Source organism: Oratosquilla oratoria, chromosome 18, assembly GCF_046742065.1.
Source record: "Oratosquilla oratoria isolate Oo_2021 chromosome 18, ASM4674206v1, whole genome shotgun sequence".
NCBI lineage: Eukaryota > Metazoa > Arthropoda > Malacostraca > Stomatopoda > Squillidae > Oratosquilla > Oratosquilla oratoria.
Window position 1 is genome coordinate 10,669,048 of NC_134794.1, and position 22,485 is coordinate 10,691,532.

The 22,485-nt window shown below is 35.3% G+C and overlaps 1 protein-coding gene across 1 annotated transcript in view; it reads left to right on the forward strand.

The window, feature by feature from the left end:
* Window positions 1-22,485, forward strand: part of LOC143035062 (venom protease-like) — a 105,287-nt gene that overhangs the window by 53,327 nt on the left and 29,475 nt on the right. The window lies entirely within an intron of this gene.

Consider the following 22,485-nt stretch of genomic DNA (forward strand, 5'->3'; position numbering starts at 1 on the left):
ACGATACACACTAAATATATATATATAAATAGAATAAAAATAAATGAATCCATACCCTCGTCACTAACTGCGAAGCCAGACTAGTATGGAAATGAAAAGTTGTATGATTATGAAATATAATGAGGACATGGGAAAAATTGATAACTATTACTTTGGGATTTGGAGAGACTTGCATTTGGTATTGATATAACTGTTTGGGAATAATGGCTAGAGCTACACGGACTTTGAAAAATAAAACGTACCAATCTGTATGTTCTCCACCTGTTTATCTGATAGTTACTTTAAAAAAAAAAAAAAAAAGTAAGCACAAGGGCACCAATATGCAAATAAAACGACTAATAAAGGAAGGGAAAAAAATTGACGAGTAGATAAAAGTATGGACTGAGTTGCATATGGAATTGATTGCCAAGAAATTGGATGTGGAGGTAGTGGCTGGAACTACTACATTTAAAAAAGTTGCATGTTCTCTCCACCTATTTCTTTTAACGATACGTACACTAAATATATATATAAATAGAATAAAAATAAATGAATCCATACCCTCGTCACTAACTGCGAAGCCAGACTTGTACGGAAATCAAAAGTTATATGATTATGAAATATAATGACATTGGAAAAGTTGATTACGATTACTTAGGGATTTCGAGAGACTTGCATTTGGTATTGATATCATAAGTGTTTGGAAATAATGGCTAGAGCTACACTGACTTTGAAAAATAAAACGTACCAATCTGTAGGTTCTCCACCTGTTTATCTGATAGTTACTTAAAAAAAAAAGAAAAAAAAAAGTAAGCACAAGGGCACCAATATGCAAATAAAATGACTAATAAAGGAAGGGAAAAAAATTGACGAGTCGATAAAAGTATGGACTGAGTTGCATATGGAATTGATTGCCAAGAAATTGGATGTGGAGGTAGTGGCTGGAACTACTACATTTAAAAAAGTTGCATGTTCTCTCCACCTATTTCTTTTAACGATACGCACACTAAATATATATATATATATAAATAGAATAAAAATAAATGAATCCATACCCTCGTCACTAACTGCGAAGCCAGACTAGTACGGAAATCAAAAGTTATATGGTTATGAAATATAATGAGGACATTGGAAAAGTTGATTACGATTACTTAGGGATTTCGAGAGACTTGCATTTGGAATTGATTCCATAAGTGTTTGGAAATAATAGCTAGAGCTACACGGACTTAGAAAAATAAAACGTACCAAACTGCATGTTCTCCACATGTTTATCTGATAAGTTACTTAAAAAAAAAAATTAAGCACAAGGGCACCAATATGCCATTATATCTTTTCATGCTTTTTTAATTGATTACTCATATAAGTTAAGTTTGATCATAAAGATAAGAGAAAACGGAGGCAGGGATAACGTTAGAAAAAATATACATATCTGTATATATAGATATATATATGTATGTATATATATATATATGTTTATATATACATGTTTATATGTTTGAATGTTGATATGTTTTATATATTTATATAATGCTTATACGCTACATATACATATACCAATGTATGGTTTATGCTTATATGTTAATTTATATCTATATATATTTTCTAAGCCCACGAGTATATATATATATATATATATATATATATATATATATATATATAGAGAGAGAGAGAGAGAAATTTTTATATAATATTTGTTTATATACGCATATATGTACGATATATTGATAAGTAAATGTCTTTTTTCCATCCTAGTTTGACTTTATATATATATATATATATATATATATATATATATATATATATAGAGAGAGAGAGAGAGAGAGAGAGAGAGAGAGAGAGATAGATTTTTTTTTTTTTTTTTTTTTTTTTTTTTTTTTTTTTTTTTTTTTTTTAAGTGTTTGAGTACATCAAGCAATCATTTCCAAACTTAACGCCTACACCAGCTTATGCAATTATTTTCAAATGAAACCTTGTCGCTTAATTTCAGAGCATTACATAATCGTCATATATATTTTCCCATATCGCCATTATATCTTTTCATACTTTTTTAATTGATTAGTCATATAAGACAAGTTTGATCATAAAGAGAGAAAACCGAGGCAGGGATAACGTTAGAAAAAAATATATACATATATGTATATATAGATCTATATATATCTATATATGTATGTATATATATATATATATGTTTATATATACTTTTTAAATATAAATGTTGATATGTTTAGATAATGCTTATACGCTACATATACATATACCAATGTATTGTTTATGCTTATATGTTAATGAATATCTATATATATTTTCTAAGCCCACGAGTGTATATATATATATATCTTTTTTGCATACTAGTTTGACTTTATATATATATATATATATATATATATATATATAGAGAGAGAGAGAGAGGGAGTTTTTCATTTTTTTTTTCTCCAGTGTTTGAGTACATCAAGCAATCATTTCCAAACTTAACGCCTACACAAGCTTATGCAATTATTTTCAAATGAAACCTTGTCGGAGGCAGGGATAACGTTATAAAAAATATATATGTATCTGTATATATACATCTATATATATCTATATGTATATATATATGTTTATATATACATGTTTATATGTTTAAATATAAGTGTTGATATGTTTTATATATGTTTATACGCTACATATACATATACCAATGTATGGTTTATGCTTATAAGTTAATTTATATCTATATATATTTTCTAAGCCCAAGAGTATATATATATATATATACATATATATAAAGAGAGAGAGAAATTTTTATATATATATATATTTGTTTATATACGCATATATGTACGATATATTAATAAGTAAATGTCTTTTTTGCATACTAGTTTGACTTTATATATATATATATATATATATATATATATATATATATAGAGAGAGTGAGAGAGAGATTTTTTTTTTTTTTTTTTTTTTTTTAAAAGTGTTTGACTATATCAAGCCTTTATTTCCAAACTTAACGCCTACATGCTTATGCAATTATTTTCAAATGAAACCTTGTCGCTTAGTTTGATAGGATATCACAATAGTCATATATATTTTCCCATATCGTCATTATATCTTCATACTTTTTTAATTGATTAGTCATATAAGACAAGTTTGATCATAAAGAGAGAAAACCGAGGCAGGGATATCGTTAGAAAAAAATATATACATATCTGTATATATAGATCTATATATATCTATATATGTATGTATATATATATATATATATGTTTATATATACATGTTTAAATATAAATGTTGATATGTTTTATATGTTTAGATAATGCTTATACGCTACATATACATATACCAATGTATTGTTTATGCTTATATGTTAATGAATATCTATATATATTTTCTAAGCCCACGAGTGTATATATATATATATCTTTTTTGCATACTAGTTTGACTTTATATATATATATATATATATATATATATATATATATATATATATATAGAGAGAGAGAGAGAGAGAGAGAGGGAGTTTTTCATTTTTTTTTTTCTCCAGTGTTTGAGTACATCAAGCAATCATTTCCAAACTTAACGCCTACACAAGCTTATGCAATTATTTTCAAATGAAACCTTGTCGGAGGCAGGGATAACGTTATAAAAAATATATACGTATCTGTATATATACATCTATATATATCTATATGTATATATATATATGTTTATATATACATGTTTATATGTTTAAATATAAGTGTTGATATGTTTTATATATGTTTATACGCTACATATACATATACCAATGTATGGTTTATGCTTATAAGTTAATTTATATCTATATATATTTTCTAAGCCCACGAGTATATATATATATATATACATATATATAAAGAGAGAGAGAAATTTTTATATATATATATATATTTGTTTATATACGCATATATGTACGATATATTAATAAGTAAATGTCTTTTTTGCATACTAGTTTGACTTTATATATATATATATATATATATATATATATAGAGAGAGAGAGAGAGAGAGAGTTAAGTGTTTGAGTACATCAAGCAATCATTTCCAAACTTAACGCCTACACCAGCTTATGCAATTATTTTCAAATGAAACCTTGTCGCTTAATTTCAGAGCATTACATAATCGTCATATATATTTTCCCATATCGCCATTATATCTTTTCATACTTTTTTAATTGATTAGTCATATAAGACAAGTTTGATCATAAAGAGAGAAAACCGAGGCAGGGATATCGTTAGAAAAAAATATATACATATCTGTATATATAGATCTATATATATCTATATATGTATGTATATATATATATATATATATATATATTTATATATACATGTTTAAATATAAATGTTGATATGTTTTATATGTTTAGATAATGCTTATACGCTACATATACATATACCAATGTATTGTTTATGCTTATATGTTAATGAATATCTATATATATTTTCTAAGCCCACGAGTATATATATATATATATATATATCTTTTTTGCATACTAGTTTGACTTTATATATATATATATATATATATATATATATATATATATATATATAGAGAGAGAGAGAGAGAGAGAGAGAGCGAGGGAGTTTTTCATTTTTTTTCTCCAGTGTTTGAGTACATCAAGCAATCATTTCCAAACTTAACGCCTACACAAGCTTATACAATTATTTTCAAATGAAACCTTGTCGGAGGCAGGGATAACGTTATAAAAAATATATACGTATCTGTATATATACATCTATATATATCTATATGTATATATATATGTTTATATATACATGTTTATATGTTTAAATATAAGTGTTGATATGTTTTATATATGTTTATATAATGCTTATACGCTACATATACATATACCAATGTATGGTTTATGCTTACATGTTAATTTATATCTATATATATTTTCTAAGCCCACGAGTATATATATATATATACATATATATATAGAGAGAGAGAGAGAAATTTTTATATACAATATTTGTTTATATACGCATATATGTACGATATATTAATAAGTAAATGTCTTTTTTGCATACTAGTTTGACTTTATATATATATATATATATATATATATATATATATATATATATATATATAGAGAGAGAGAGAGAGAGAGAGAGAGAGAGAGAGAGAATTTTTTTTTTTTTTTTTTTTTTTTTTTTTTTTTTTTTTTTTTTTTTAAGTGTTTGAGTACATCAAGCAATCATTTCCAAACCTAACGCCTACACCAGCTTATGGAATTATTTTCAAATGAAACCTTGTCGCTTAATTTCAGAGCATTACATAATCGTCATATATATTTTCCTATATCGCCATTATATCTTTTCATACTTTTTTAATTGATTAGTCATATAAGTTAAGTTTGATCATAAAGAGAGAAAACAGAGGCAGGGATAACAATAGAAATAAATATATACATATCTGTATATATAGATCTATATATATCTATATATGTATGTATATATATATGTTTATATATACATGTTTAAATATAAATGTTGATATGCTTTATATATGTTTAGATAATGCTTATACGCTACATATACATATACCAATGTATTGTTTATTCTTATATGTTAATGAATATCTATATATATTTTCTAAGCCCACGAGTATATATATATATATATATATATATATATATATATATATTATGTTTTGCATATTAGTTTGTCTTTATATATATATATATATATATATATATATATATAGAGAGAGAGAGAGAGAGAGAGAGAGAGAGAGGGAGTTTTTCATTTTTTTTTCTCCAGTGTTTGAGTACATCAAGCAATCATTTCCAAACTTAACGCCTACACAAGCTTATGCAATTATTTTCAAATGAAACCTTGTCGGAGGCAGGGATAACGTTAGAAAAAAATATATACGTATCTGTATATATACATCTATATATAACTATATGTATATATATATGTTTATATATACATGTTTATATGTTTAAATATAAGTGTTGATATGTTTTATATATGTTTATATAATGCTTATACGCTACATATACATATACCAATGTGAATGTATGGTTTATGCTTATATGTTCATTTTATCTATATATATTTTCTAAGCCCACGAGTATATATATATATATATACATATATATATATATATATATATATATATATATATAGAGAGAGAGAGAGAGAGAGAGAGAGAGAGAGAGAGAGAGAGAGAGAAATTTTTATATATATATATATTTGTTTATATACGCATATATGTACGATATATTGATAAATAATTAAATGTCTTTTTTGCATAATAGTTTGACTTTATATATATATAGAGAGAGAGAGAGAGAGAGAGAGAGAGAGAGGGAGAGAGAGATTTTTTTTTTGAGTACGTCAAGCAATCATTTCCAAACTTAATGCCTACACCAGCTTATGCAATTATGTTTAAATGAAACCTTGTCGCTTAATTTCAGAGCATTACGTAATCGTCATATATATTTTCCCATATCGCCATTATATCTTTTCATGCTTTTTTAATTGATTAGTCATATAAGTTAAGTTGCATAAAGATGAGAGAAAACGGAGGCAGGGATACCATTAGAAAAAGATATATACATATTTGTATATATATATATATCTATATATATATATATGTATGTATATATATATATGTTTATATATACATATTTATATATAAATGTTGATATGTTTTATATATGTATATATAAAGCTTATACGCTACATATACATATACCAATGTATGGTTTATGCTTATATGTTAATTTATATTTATATATATTTTCTAAGCCCACGAGTATATATATATATATTGATAGATAAGTAAATGTCTTATATGCATACTAGTTTGACTTTCTTCAATATATATATATATATATATATATATATATATAGAGAGAGAGAGAGAGAGAGAGAGAGACATTTTTTTTTCAAGTGTTTGAGTACATCAAGCAATCATTTCCAAACTTAAGTCCTACACAAGCTTATGCAATTATTTTCAAATGAAACCTTGTCGGAGGCAGGGATAACGTTAGAAAAAAATATATACATATTTGTATATATAGATCTATATATATCTATATATGTATGTATATATATATATATATATATGTTTAAATATAAATGTTGATATGTTTTATATATATTTATATAATGCTTATACGCTACATATACCTATACCAATGTATGGTTTATACTTATATGTTAATTTATATTTATATATATTTTCTATGCCCACGAGTGCATATATATATATATATATATATAGAGAGAGAGAGAGAGAGAGAAAGTTGTATATATATATATTTGTTTATATACGTATATATATACGATATATTGATAGATAATTAAATGTCTTTTTTGCATACTAGTTTGAATATATATATATATATATATATATATATACATAGAGAGAGAGAGAGAGTTTTTTTCAAGTCGTTGAGTACATCAAGCAATCATTTCCAAACTTAACGCCTACACAAGCTTATGCAATTATTTTCAAATGAAACCTTGTCGGAGGCAGGGATAACGTTAGAAAAAAATATATACATATCTGTATATATAGATGTATATATATCTATATGTATATATATAAGTTTATATATACATGTATATATTTTTCAATATAAATGTTGATATGTTGTATATATGTTTATATAATGCTTATACGCTACATATACATATACCAATGTATGGTTTATGCTTATATGTTAATTTATATCTATATATTTTTTCTAAGCCCACAAGTGTGTGTATATATATATATATATATATAGAGAGAGAGAGTTTTATATACAGATATATTTGTTTATATACGTATATATATACGATATATTGATAGAGAGAGAGAGAAAGTTTTATATATAGATATATTTGTTTATATACGTATATATATACGATATATTGATAGATATGTAAATGTCTTTTTTGCATACTACTTTGACTTTAGAGAGAGAGACAGTGTTTGTTTTTCCCAAGTGTTTGACTAGATGAAGCAAAGATTTCCAAACTTAACGCCTACACCAGCTTATGCAATTATTTTTAAATGAAACCTTGTCGCTTAATTTCAGAGCATTACATAATCGTCATATATATTTTCCCATATCGCCATTATATCTTTTCATGCTTTTTTTAATTGATTAGTCATATAAGTTAAGTTTGATCATAAAGATGAGAGAAGACGGTGGCAGGGATAACGTTAGAAAAAATATATATATATATCTGTATATATAGATCTATATATATATATGTTTATATATACATGTTTATATGTTTAAATATAAATGATGATATGTTTTATATATGTTTAGATAATGCTTATACGCTACATATACATATACCAATGTATGGTTTATGCTTATATGTTAATGAATATCTATATATATTTTCTAAGCCCACGAGTATATATATATATATATATATATATATATATATATTGCATACTAGTTTGAATATAGAGAGAGAGAGAGAGAGAGAGGGAGTTTTTCATTTTTTTTTCTCCAGTGTTTGAGTACATCAAGCAATCATTTCCAAACTTAACGCCTACACAAGCTTATGCAATTATTTTCAAATGAAACCTTGTTGGAGGCAGGGATAACGTTAGAAAAAAATATATGTATATATAGATCTATATATATCTATATGTATATATTTGTTTATATATACATGTTTATATGTTTAAATATAAGTGTTGATATGTTTTATATATGTTTATATAATGCTTATAAGCTACATATACATATACCAATGTATGGTTTATGCTTATATGTTAATTTATATCTATATATATATTTTCTAAGCTCACGAGTATATATATATACATATATATATATAGAGAGAGAGAGAGAAATTTTTATATATATATATTTGCTTAAAAGTGGCAGTCTGCCGACAAGATTGACTAGATAAACACCATATGAGGACGGAGCCTTTATTTGTACGACGTTTCGCTTATTACAGCTTTTTCAAGTACAAGTTGAGATACAAATGCTTGAGATTAAATAAGGGGAAAGGAGGGAACGGGGAGAGAAAAAGGGGGGGGGGAAGGAAGAAGAGGAGGAGGAGGAGGAGGAGGAGGAGGAGGAGGAGGAGGAGGAGGAGGAGGAGGAGGAGGAGGAGGAGGAGGAGGAGGAGGAGGAGGAGGAGGAGGAGGAGGAGGAGGAGGAGGAGGAGGAGGAGGAGGAGGATGAGGATGAGGATGAGGATGGTGGATGGTGGATGGTGGATGGTGGGATGGACACTGGGAAAGGATGAGAATGCCGGCCCAAACGTCCGTGAGCGAAATGTCCACAAAGGGTGGTTTAAGTATTTAATATTTTGCTGGCCATGGGTATTAGGGGAATAATGTGAGGAGATATGTTAAACATGCCCCTGTTTTGTTCAATAGTGTTCGTTCCTTGAATGATTGCTGCTTCTAAACACTTCCTGCGGGAAGCTGCTGATGCGGGAACCAGACAAAATCCGCAGGAAGTATTTAGAAGCAGCAATCATTCAAGGAACGAACTGCTCTGCCCTAACTCTCGCTCCATCACCTACATTCCTAGCCAAGAATGAGCAGGCGGACGACATGATTGGCCCTATCAGAATACCATCCTTACTGGAGTAAGGAAACCCACACCCGCTGTGCCCGGTCCGTGCGTTTAAAGACTACGTGGAACGCACGGAAGGGGTGTCCGAGGATCATCTCTTCTACAATTCGAAATCTCGGAACCCCCTAACCCCGAGGTCCCTGACGCGTCTACTTTGCCGCGTTATAGAGAAGGCCGACCCGGGCCATGCCCCCCACGCCCACAACATCAGAGGCCTCGCGGCATCGCTGGCGTTTCTCCGCACCCACTCTGTGGAACGGGTGCAGGACCTCGGGGGCTGGGCATCCGCAACTTCCTTCAGGACACGGTATCTCTACCACTCGATCACCCCTGTCCCATGTGTCGCCATGGGAACGGCTCCATCCCTCTCTTCGCAAAAGAAGGGGGGCAAAGGGCGACCGAGGGGTAGGGGAAGGCCCAGGAACCGCTGAGCAAGATACAATATTCTACATAGAATTTATGCACTATGTAAATTGTACAATATTATTTTTATAAAAAATAAACAAATAAATGAATATATATACATATTGATATTGATATCGATATAAGTACTTGATGCTTTTTGTCTCCCCTCTACTGAATGATAAGATGAATAGTCTCCCATACGAGACACACGTAATAACGGCTTGAGCCCTGTCCTTGACTACAATTTGGGCTTCACCTTCTCCTCCCACCTATCCTCGTCTCATGCATAGCTTCGCTGTGCAGGTTTCTTCTCAGCCGATAATACTTCTTTGTCGCGGCTAGTGCCGCTTAAATTGTTTTTATCGGCTTAAGAAACCTGCACAGATTTAGGGTCCCTCCCTCCTCCCACAGGCGAAGCCTTCATTTCTCATTGAAGTGACGGCTCAATCCGTGCAGCCGAGTAAGAAGGGAGGGGATAGGGAGGGGGAGGTGGGGTTGTAGACGCTTGCGCCACCTGCACAGAGCCGGGAATTTTAAATTTCCGATGATTTATGCGGAATGTCCAACCACACACTCCCTTCCGGAAGTGGCCATTTGGCCAGGAGTGTGGTAGGGGATTACCGCTATAGCTTCGCTGTGCAGGTTTCTTAAGCCGATAAAAACAATTTAAGCGGCACTAGCCGCGACAAAGAAGTATTATAGAAGCTTGCTTTACTCATCAGTTCATTCCTATAGGCCTCTTCTAACATTCCATAAGCTTCTTGTTTGCTTTTCTTAAGTTTAACATAAAAATTGATGGCGTAACGTTGCTCCATGTTTCCCTGCATCTGTCACGTGTTGATAGACCGGCAAACCGGATCGAAGTGATTCCACAACGTACACCGCTGCACTCAAACCTAAAAACAGAGAAAGGTGCCAATTAATCATTTTATAGCCAATTTCTTCTCCTTCACTTAAGTATTTTTCCACCATATCTTCCTTAATAAGATAGTAATATTTCTGGATGAGTGAATTAAAACGGGGGTATAGTTTTTCCTCTTTTCTTCTTCACTAATTCTCTACAACGCATTTGTCTTAGGTACACCAGAGGACTCCCGTCTGGGATCCCAATCCACTCACTAAGCCATCTCTGTTCCGACGTCACTACTTAATTCATCTAATAATCTTGACCGTTACAAATAAGTGCCTCCCCTTAAGGGCGAGACTTTTCTCCCATGTACCAATGAAATTTTTCTCCTCCTCCACCCTTCTCCAATCAGAAAGACTGTTACACCGTCTTAAGCAATACTGCTTACACAAGCAATCTCAACATCGAAGCGGAATGGCCTAGTTTACATATTGTCACCTCAGCATTAAAATCTATACCCTAGCTGTTGTTTATAAACTTTAGACGGTGAGCGAGATTATGCAACTCCGCAACTCCTTCGCGCCTATTGTTTTCAAAACATCTAACCCGTAAAAATTAAATTCTCCCCCACCTACCACTCCATCTACGTATTTATCTACCAGCCTCTTGCAGACAACATGCATGTATACTTCACAATGAAGTAGCATTTTGATCGAATGATATTTAATGCCTTTAGTAAAATGCTCTCATTACTTATTGAACATATCTCGTATATTATGTGTCCACGTGTTCTGTGTATACTTACAGTGTCCGAATGTATATACATATATGTAGACATATGTTACACATGTATTTAGACACCTCATACTTGGGTACTGCACATGATAATGCGTATAAATTAGCTTTGCAATTCCAACAGCCTCTGGGATTCTTTTCCCCGGAGAGACGAGGAACACTCCATGCACGACGCCCCTGGGAGAGTCTGGGAGTTGCCGTTCGATCTACGAATGCCAACCGGTCCTCGCCAGGGTAAAGCAGAGTCGTCCCAAGATCTGTGGATTCGCCGAAGGTGACGTGCCCATCGTATGTTGTCCTCATGGTAAGGAAGTGTTTGACCTGTATCTCTATTCTTTCTTGCATGACGTATGTGTGTGTGTGTGTGTATGTTTGTGTGTGTGTGTGTGTGTGTGTGTGTGTGTGTGTGTGTGTGTGTGTGTGTGTGTGTGTGTGTGTGTGTGTGTGTGTGTGTGTGTGTGTGTGTGTGTGTGTGTGTGTGTGTGTGTGTGTGTGTGTGTGTGTGTGTGTGTGTGTGTGTGTGTGTGTGTGTGTGTGTGTGTGTGTGTGTTAACCTAGATGATTTATCTATATTTGGCCCTCGTTCACCTTTACCACTTTTGCTTGCCGATGCACCCACACAGCTTATCTTTCGACTTTCTAATGTCTGACACAGTTTGCTTAGCCACACCATGCTCGTCACAAACACTCGTAACACTCTAATTTTCTTATGAATTGCTTTTGAGCCACTGTAAAGGCCCTCGCTTACGCTTAATAGACTTGGGAGGCATAATTAAGTGTTTCAAGGTATCTATTTGTACTGAAAAATGCACAAAATTGTTCACTGATACCGGACAAAACACAGTTTTCAACCACCTGCCGCCACCTATCGGGTATTTCTGGCAGTACGCGAGGGGCACGTTGTTTGAATTAATTTGTCGGCCGTCCGGACTCAAATTATTAGCCGGACACTGTCCGGATAAACAGAAATCCGGATTGACGAGGTACGGATAAACGAGGGTCGAGTGTGCAAGTACATAAACACACACACATACTTAATGACATTAATGTGTCTATGTAAATACACATTTCGCTATATAATACTGACATGCAGTTTAATTTATTTTATCACAGCCGACAATGGAGGTCTCACTGGAACATTAGTTGATATATCAGCCCCCGAGGTCAACTTTCGTGAGTATATATAAATATATACACCTATTTTTTTCATTTAATCTATTTATTTTTTCATAGTTATTCTCTGGCGGCACTTTCCCTCTATTTTGGCTTTCGCCTCGGGCGTGACAGACATCAGCATGACAACGTATATCTATATATGTGTAAATGGGAAATTCAGTTGTTGTTTTTTCGCTACATAGGAGTAAAAAGATTGCTCAAGCTTACATATATCTGAAAAAACGCCAACTGTTCGTAGTGTTGGTAAGAAAGATTTATATGAGTGACACTGTTTATCCATTAGTCACACTGTACGACAATTTTCGGCTCCATTGTTACCAGATCCTGTACCAATACTGCGGTTCATACCAGCAAAGGTCAAACTTGTTTATTTTCTCAGATGGCGTAACGTTCCTCCATGTTTCCCTGCATCGTGTCAACTGCTGATAGACCGGCAAACGGGATCAAACTGGTTCCACAACAGTACAGTCATACTAGTCGCATATTCTCAGATGACGGTGCGAGCAAGTGTATTATCGCCAAGTAGAAATGAATAAATGAACAAATAAATAGGTAAATGAATTAATAAATACAGTTTTGGGCTGCTCGTCTGTGGTGAGGGAAAGGCTGTTCAGTTTTGTTTCTTTAATTTCTGATCATAGTCTGATACAACAACTGCTGGCAAGCCCAGAGAGAAACTCCGGGGGTTGCCAGACTTCCCTAGCTAAAAGTTACAGCAAGCAAACAAGAATTAGAGAAACTATGACAAGGAGGAGTCGAATACACAGAGGAAATAGAAATGGCAGAAATAATGAATAAGCATTTTAAATCTGTGTTTACAAGGGAAAACATACAACCTAGAGATATCGAATGGGAGGAGAGAGTTCCCCCTATGAAAGAGATAGAAGTATCAAGAAATGAAATAATGAAACAAGGCTAATAGATGTAATACAATAAAGAGATGGATGGCCTGATTGTGCATTTCTAGACCTTAAAAAAGCTTTTGATAAGGTGCCACATAAGAAGTTGCTTAAGAAATTAGAAACTGCTGGAGGAATACAGGACAAACTACTGAAGTGGATGGAAGACTTCTTGCATGAAAGAAAAATGAGAGTGGTGATAAGAGACAAACACTCTAATTGGGATGAAGTGATAAGTGGTGTTCCACAAGGAACAGTTCTGGCCCCAATAATGTTTGGTATATATATTAATTATATGGATAAAGGAATTGAAAGTTATATGAGCTTCTTTGCGGATGATGCAAAATTGTTGAAAAAGTGAACACTGAAGAAGATTGTGAGTCGCTACAGAGTGATCTCAATAAAGTATGGGAATGGAGTAGGAAGTGAGAGATGGAATTCAATATTAAGAAGTGTAGTATAATGGAATTTGGAAGAAGCAAAAAAATAGTGGGATCATATAAATTGGGAGAAGAAGAAATAAAAAAAAGTAGAAAATGAGAAGGACCTGGGAGTCATTATTATGAACAATATGTCCCCTGAGAAACATATAAACAAAATTTTTGGAGAAACTTATAATTTGATAAGAAAAATTAAAGTGGCATTTACATACCTGGATGAAGAAATGGTGAAGAAAATAGTTGTCACTTTGATAAGACCAAGATTGGAATATGCAGCGACGACGAGGTCACCAAGTACAATATATATATATATATATATATATATATATATATGTATAAATATATATATATATATATATATAACAAAACTTGAAAGAATACAAAGAGCAATTATAAAATTGGCACCAACACTCTCAGAACTATCATATGAAGAGAGACTAGCAAAACTTGAGCCACAGACATTAGAGCAAAGAAAAGAGAGAGGAGACTTGATAACTATTTATAGAATCATAAAAGGCATAGAAACTATTGATAGAGAGGATCTAATAAAATGGAATAGTAGAAATACAAGAGGACACAGAAAGAAAATCAAGAAAGACAGTTATAGAAGAGATCTGAAAAAGAACAGCTTTCCCACCAGAGTAATAGACATTTGGAACAAGTTAGATGAGAAAGTGGCATGTGCAAAAACAATACATGAATTTAAAAACAGCCTAGATAAAATGAGATATAAAGACGGTACCCCACGAGCATAGCTCCCCTTCCTGTAAAATACAACTAGGTAAATACACTCATATTTTAAGGAGGGTGGGGGGGGTGTCGCCAATATGGTTGGACCGTCAGCCTGATGAGGGAGGAGCCCTTTTCCCGTTACCGATTTCGGGGGTTGGGGTTGGATGAGACGGGGGATGCCCTGGAGTCTATTGAGTGATGGGTGGAATGTGCCCCTCAGTAAGAAAGGTGTTAAGAGTCGTATCGTGCACGCTTTCAACTCATGGCTAATCCAATTCACCATCCTTCATATGAAACTTGAATGCATATATATCCAAGGGTAGGCACATTTCGACCCTTCCTTCCTACAATTATATAATTATATATATATATATATATATATATATATATATATATATATATATATATATATATTTATATATGTACACACACACACACACACACACACACACACACACACACACATATATATATATATATATATATATGTGTGTGTGTGTGTGTGTGTGTGTGTGTGTGTGTGTGTGTGTGTGTGTGTGTGTGTGTGTGTGTGTGTGTGTGTGTGTATATATATATATATATGTATGTATATATATATATATAATGTATATATATTTATATATATATATATATATATATATATATATATATATATATATATGTATGTATATATATAAACCGAGACATAGATGCCATTGACACTTTTTTCCCAACCGTAGATTGTGGCGATTCTTATCCTCGTAGAGTTGAAGATTTCACATATTTTCATGAAGAGGTGCGAATGGCGTACGACGAATTTCAACAACTTGGCTTCACCATCTTTAATGTGTCAAGAAATAGAGGCGGTATCATCACCGCCTTCGAATGGTCGAATGGTACCGACTCGGGGATTTACCCGCTTTATGCATTAGCCGTTGGTGGAGAACCAGCCCGTTATGAACTCGTGAAATATATGGTAAGTTGTTCATTTGCAATATCATATTTGAGTCTACAGTTCTGCTTTAATTTGCCACAGCCTAATTCTGTGTACAGAGGGGTTACAGCATGGGTCTGCAGATCAGGAGAATGTTTATGTGAAGCTGTAACAATTCATTATTGTAGATTTGTAGTGGGGATCAACATCGAAGGTTTGGTGAGACAAACAAAGTGAAGTCGTGTTCACTTTAATGTCTCAGCCTTCTCTCTTTACAATCATGGTGCAACCTCGGAGTAGAACTCGGGGAGTTACCAAATTCTATTTACAGGCATAAGTTGGTAGTTGCCCCTAAACAACTAAAAATAGTTTATTTTTTCCTATATCTACAAATACAATGAATGGATTGGGTCTGGGCATTCACTATCCATGTATGGGATAATATTTACATAAGATTTACAAAAGATAAAGAACATAAAGGAAACATGTGATAAAGAAATAACGTGTTGACATATGTTGATCTGGAGGTTGGCAATGTTGGACGGAAACGTCTATTATTTTGCCAGGTATTTGGGTGTGGTCCGAAGCGCCTGGCTCCTCTTGTCACTTTTAGGTCCGACGACAGTGGAGGGTCCCTTAAAATTTAGATCAAATTCATAGTGGAGAGTTCCATAAGAGTTGTCTGAAGATGTCGGAGTTCTCTCTCACTCCACATGCATACGTGTTGGGCACGCTAGACATATAAAGGATTGCCTCTTCTTTTCAATCATCTTGCAACAGATGCTCGGCTTAGCTACCATTCACTGCCCACAGTGAGGTTAATGCTCAGGGAAGATAAGAAGTAATACGAGGCCTTTGCAGAACCTTGCCATGAAGGTGCAACAGATGCTTGGCTTAGCTACCATTCACTGCCCACAGTGAGGTTAATGTTCAGGGAAGATAAGAAGTAATACAAGGCCTTTGCTAGTCGTTTGAAGTGATAATGACCTGCGGGTGTGCTAAAGGCTGTTATAGGCCTAGACTCTGGAGAAAGGGGGATCTAGATATATCCTGACATAAGGTCCAAAGTCGTGAACACTACGTTGTTTTCACTGACGGAATGCAAAATATCTTGTAATACAGGGAGGTAATGTCTATCTGGGATTATAAACTTATTTAATTCTCCGAAGTCTACTACTAGGCGGAAGAAACCATCGTGTTTAGGGGCAACAAAGAGAGGGAAATTCCATTCACTGACTGATAATTCTTTAATAACTTGCGCAATCATGCCTTGGATAAGGTTATCTACAAACATGCGTTTACTATGTGGCATTCTGTATGAGGGAATGTGACGTGGTTTTAGAGTTCTCACGAAGGAGTATATTATGCTGAATGAGATTAGTAACTTCGAGGGGTTCACCTGGAGTGACAATAGTATGTCTGAACTTGTTGCAAAGTGCAAGTAAGTCTGCTTGTGCACCAAAGAAGTCTATGGGGTTGATGCATAAATGGGTTCCTGTGCTGTGAAGACGTCGGAAATTGCGGCACAAACTTACGAAGTGTGAAATTTGTCATTCAGGACTTTGACGTGTAAAGGATATGCTTCGAAATCGCAAATGTTTGTACCAACTGTGAGATGGAGGGGTACGTTAGTGTCATTGGCAATTAAAATGAAAGTATGATCGTTCCTTGATGAAGAATTGATGGCTGCAAGGAGCGAAATGCCACTGAGTTTCTGGCATACAGAGTACATCGGTGTCATATGCTTGAAAAACTCGTATGTGTATCTTTGTATACTCACAAGGGAACATCGTCTTTGGGCTCATAAGTACTGCGTGAGTGTGTTTGAATGTAGATAACACTTCCGTGACTGGGGTAGATTTTGTGTTGAATTCCTCTAAGAGGGGCAGGAAGGTGTCCTCAGACGGCGAAAACTCTACGGTATTTAATAGTTGTTGTGTTTTTTTTTTGTCCTAAGTTTGATTGATTTGGACATACGGAAGGAATTAGTGCGTCTATTACGTTTGGAACGCATGTCCACAACTTTCAGTAGGGTAGAAGAGTTAGAGTCATAGGGAGGGGTTTGGGTGGTGGTGCAAATTGTGCTAGCAGTTGGTGCATCCTCGTGTGAAGCGGAGTGAATTTGAATGGGGGGAGGAGTAGAATCAACTGACGCGGAGTCATGTTCTGCTTGCTCGGTCACGTGGATGTGGTTTACTTTGTAAGATGTTGCTGATGGCAATGCAGGGAGGAAATTATTTGCATAAATTATACAATTTTGAGCAGAGTAAATTATTATTTCATGTTGCTTCATCAATATCAAACCTATGAGGATATCAGCAGAAAAGTGTACGTCAGCTACGTAGGTGGTAACTGGAATGGATGGGCACTCATCTTTGAAGCTAATGTCTAGGGATAATTTACCTATGATCAGGAATGATACACCATCTACATTGCAAAGGTTGACGTCGGGGAGTTCCAAAATGGTGACACGCTTTATTACAGTGCGGTATTTATGGAAATTGTGTGTTGACATTATGTTAACTAGGGAACCCATGTCGAGAAAGATTGTCACTTTGGTGTTGTTAGACGTAACATTGAATATTAAGGAATGGGAAGACATGTCTGGGATATCCAGGGTATGTACAAGTAGAGTTGCTGAGTGAATTTCCGGGTATTGAGTAACTGTCCTTGGTGTGCACTGAATCTTGTTATTATGTAGTGATAAAGATGTGTTATGTGAATGCCTTGCAGGAGAGCGATCTGGGGATTCTGGTTTGTGTTGCCTCCGTGCTAATAGCACACGGCAACAATCACTCGTGTGAAAAAATATACCGTGATAATCGCAGCATCGGTTTAGTTGTGAAGGGTTTCTTTGGTAACACATGTTTACGAGGTGTCCTCGTTTGTGGCAGTATGTACAAACCAGTGTATACAAACCAAGGGTACATGACGAAGAGATTGGAACAGATGCTGGGATATGGCGAGGAAGGGGAGATGGCTGAATAGAGACAGATAGAGATTCAGATTGATAAAAGACGCTTGTCTGTTGCAATGGCGTCTAGCAGGTGCTTTAAGATAAAGGAAAAACGTATGAAAACAAAAGACAGATTCACGAATTCACTTCCTTCTGCAGGCACTTCTCGGATGGCAGGAGCGGAATGGTGACATCACTTGGTTTTGTGATGGAGTCCTTATCAATGAAGAATGGATCCTCACGGCCGCACACTGTTTGTTACAAAGGTAGGAGGTGGGTAGGAACGAGGAACGGACAAGAGCGGACGAGAGTAGTCACTTCAGAAAGAAAACAGATGACATAACGTCACAAGCAGACAGAGACCTTACATGCAAAGTGCCGCCCGGGGCAAAGTTCTCAGATTGTATAACAAATGTAATCTTATTGTACCCTTTGAGATGAAAAACATATATATATTTAAAATAACCTAAAGAAAATGTCTGCAATAGAGGTATGTGCGTTTGAATGAATGAATGAATATATAAATAAATATGAAAAATTGCATATGGTCCTTATCAACAGATGTAAATGTTAGAAAATATCCAAGTTGATATCAGTAGTATACAGTATTCAATACCTGTACATTGATATATACAAAATTACATAATTCACAATATCTAGATTTTACTACATGTAGAGCAATTGCTGTAGAGAAAAGTCTATCAAGTCTTCGACAATAAATGTTACATTTGTACGTGATGGGGTGGTGAGTTTACACAATGAGGCGCTGAGTACCTGCGCTTGGACTGTTGGGACAGGTAACAGTCATTGAGGAGAACTGCGAGATTCAAACACACAACTTAGTGACATAAAATGAAACAAAACTTCTAAATTTGAAGACTGTATACATTTTCCCCTAATTCGGAAAGGAACCCAGACGTTGTGCGTCTCGACGAGTACGACCATAAGAATGACTCCGATCTGGTCTACCCGGTCGACTACACCATCACTCAGGTCGTCTTCCACCCAGACTACAAATACCCGGAAACCTATCATGACCTTGCTCTCATGCGCTTGAACGAGAGCATACACTACGACGTAAGAGGAGCCTCTGTTCATATATTAGTACTCACAGCCTCATAGTTCAATATCATGAAGTACAGACAGCGATGCACAGGCAGCGTTGGCAATATTTGTCAATCATTCATTTGTGTGTGTGTGTGCGTGCGCATGTGCACATTCTTAAACACGCCACTTTCAAATACGCACATAAACGTATGCTTTGATAATATAGTTTTGGAGTTGTTGGCCACACTTTTCATTAACTCAAATTCTCAAAAGTGCTTATTTGTTATTTTTTTTCACCTACCAGAGAACAAATGCCAACCCCGCGTGTCTACCTTGGGGGAAGAACAGCAGGACGAACCTCGTCGGAACCAAAGTCACACTGACCGGTTGGGGAGCTACAGAATTTGGTAAGAAAACTCATTCTATGACAACGGTAACATACTTTACAGAGCCTGACAAAAGTCAGGCGACTTCACGTAGCTGAGGTGAGGCCTTTAAACGGTATCATGTAAGTACAAGAGAATTCCAAGAAGTAAGTCACCAGGGAAGATACGTATGCTCAGGAGTATGTGATAGCAGCCTCCAATCGAATCGAAATGCTTGGCGCCCTTCAAATCCCAAAACTAAGAGATAACTTCAAGGGTAAATCTATTAAAGTTGCCGTCGAGTGCAATGGAGACTGCCAAGGACGAGGAATGGTGTGACGTCGCGTGAGACACCAGATGAGTCACTGGACCAGATTGGCTGGGGATCTGGACCAGCATAAATCTCTGAAATGACAGACTAGACCTCTCATAAGAAGGGACAAAGAGAGGTATGTCAGTGGAATCATTGAGGATATAGAGAGCCATCTTAATGTGCATGACAGATCTGCTTTTGATGCCCTTAAAAAAACTCCAAATCTGTGACCTAAATGAACACTATCTGAACAGGCGATAGACAACTAATATCAGACATGGATGGATGTAGAGTTCATTGGGGCGAGTGCATGGATGACCCTCTGAGCGGTCAGGCTCACCTTGCTGGTAACGACTGCCAAGCTATTGATAAACGAAATTCTGTCCTCTCTGAGTGAGATCAGAGACGGGGTAAGTTGAAGGGTGGAAATGAGGCTGGCATCTGCTAGGTCACTGTAGGTGTTAGGCTGCTGGTCTGCCCCACGTTCGGCGCCAAATATTAGGCTGGTAGTCTGCCCCACGTTGGACAATCAATTAGGCTGGTTGAAGGCAAACACTGGTGGAGAGTTGGTTTATTCAACAATGAATGTTGGGCGCCAGTGGGGGGTTGGGAGGAACAAGACGGCGAGGGAGGTGACGACTGTGCTTCATGTGTCTCCGGCGATGTTCTTGCGAGGTAGTAAAAGGGGAGGGGAAGGTGGTGAGAAAGCAGGAACAGCGAGCCACACTCATGTATGCTGATCCGGGGGTGATCTCAATCTTCGTGCGATGGTCCATCCTTTATATACACGGACAGGTCATGATCCGTGCTCCTAATTGGCGTGAGGTCATGTGTGCTGCGTGGGAAGTTGTAGGTAAAAACGTTGATGACGGCGACCCACGAAAACAGAGGGCATGCGTTCCTCAATGGATCCAGTTGTTTATATCACACGGCTGGCCGAGGTGTAGTTAGTCATCGCAAAGCCGATGCTGGCACTGCACGCGTTTTTCTTCAAAAAAGATTTTGATGATCATGCGGCAGACCCTAGCAGAGAAGAGGAGAGAATGGGAGTGATGAGGTAAGGAGCGGTGAGTACTACTCCTAAGAGTAGGGTTGCTGAAAGGCGGTGAGACACTGGTCCACGAGTTGCATGCATTGCTTTCTACCGTTTCGTAGTCCAGTACCAATCCCTCTTAATGGAAAAGGGGGCCAACCATTCCTGTCTGAAGCAGAAAAAGGGGAAGGACTGCAGTGATTGCTAGGCAATGTGCTTGCCCTCTGTTGCTGGCACGGGTTCACCCCCATCCGCTAAAGTCCCAGAGTCCTGAGCAGTTGAGTTTCACTCCCAGTAAGTCAACAACTAATCGAATCCTAATGCTTCGTGTTCTTACGGAGACCTGACGATGTACGGCTGAGACATAGGCACTGAATGCTGATTTGAAGAGGCTTATCGATGTCTTTGTTATCAATTGCCTTCGGAGATTTATGTGGTATTGCTGCCCTGATTTTGTATCAAACCAGCATCTACTCCGTGAGACTCAGTCAATGCCCATTACCCGCATGATTCGTGAATGTTATCTCTGGATCTATGGGTATGTGGTAAACTTCCCTCATCTTCATCTTATTTACAGGGTTGTCTCCATAAGAGACATACATTGGTAGCAGAAAGGGCACAACGTCCGCAGAACTCACGGGTAGAGCAAGTCGACCAATCCTGTCGAGAGTTGTTTGAAAAGGAAAATGAGGGTTTGCTTCAAGGAAACTGTCGGGAATGGCGTTGGCTTTCAAGTGAAGCAAGGAGGCCCCCGGTGTATGCTTCTCATTGGTGACTGGGGTGGACTTAGATCGAAAGGGATCTCTGGTGAATGAGATGCTCTTTTGTGGTTCAAAACTGTCTTTGAATTTCCATCAATTTGCCATTGTCGTGTTTGTCTATAGAAGTTCAACCTTGTGTGCATTCCTAAATGATGATCATACCAACCGTCTTCCAGCTTGACTGTTATGATAGTATGTCCTGTCTCTAGTCTCTCTATATGACAGGCTTTGTGAGTCTGGTATCTATTTTTATCCTATATTT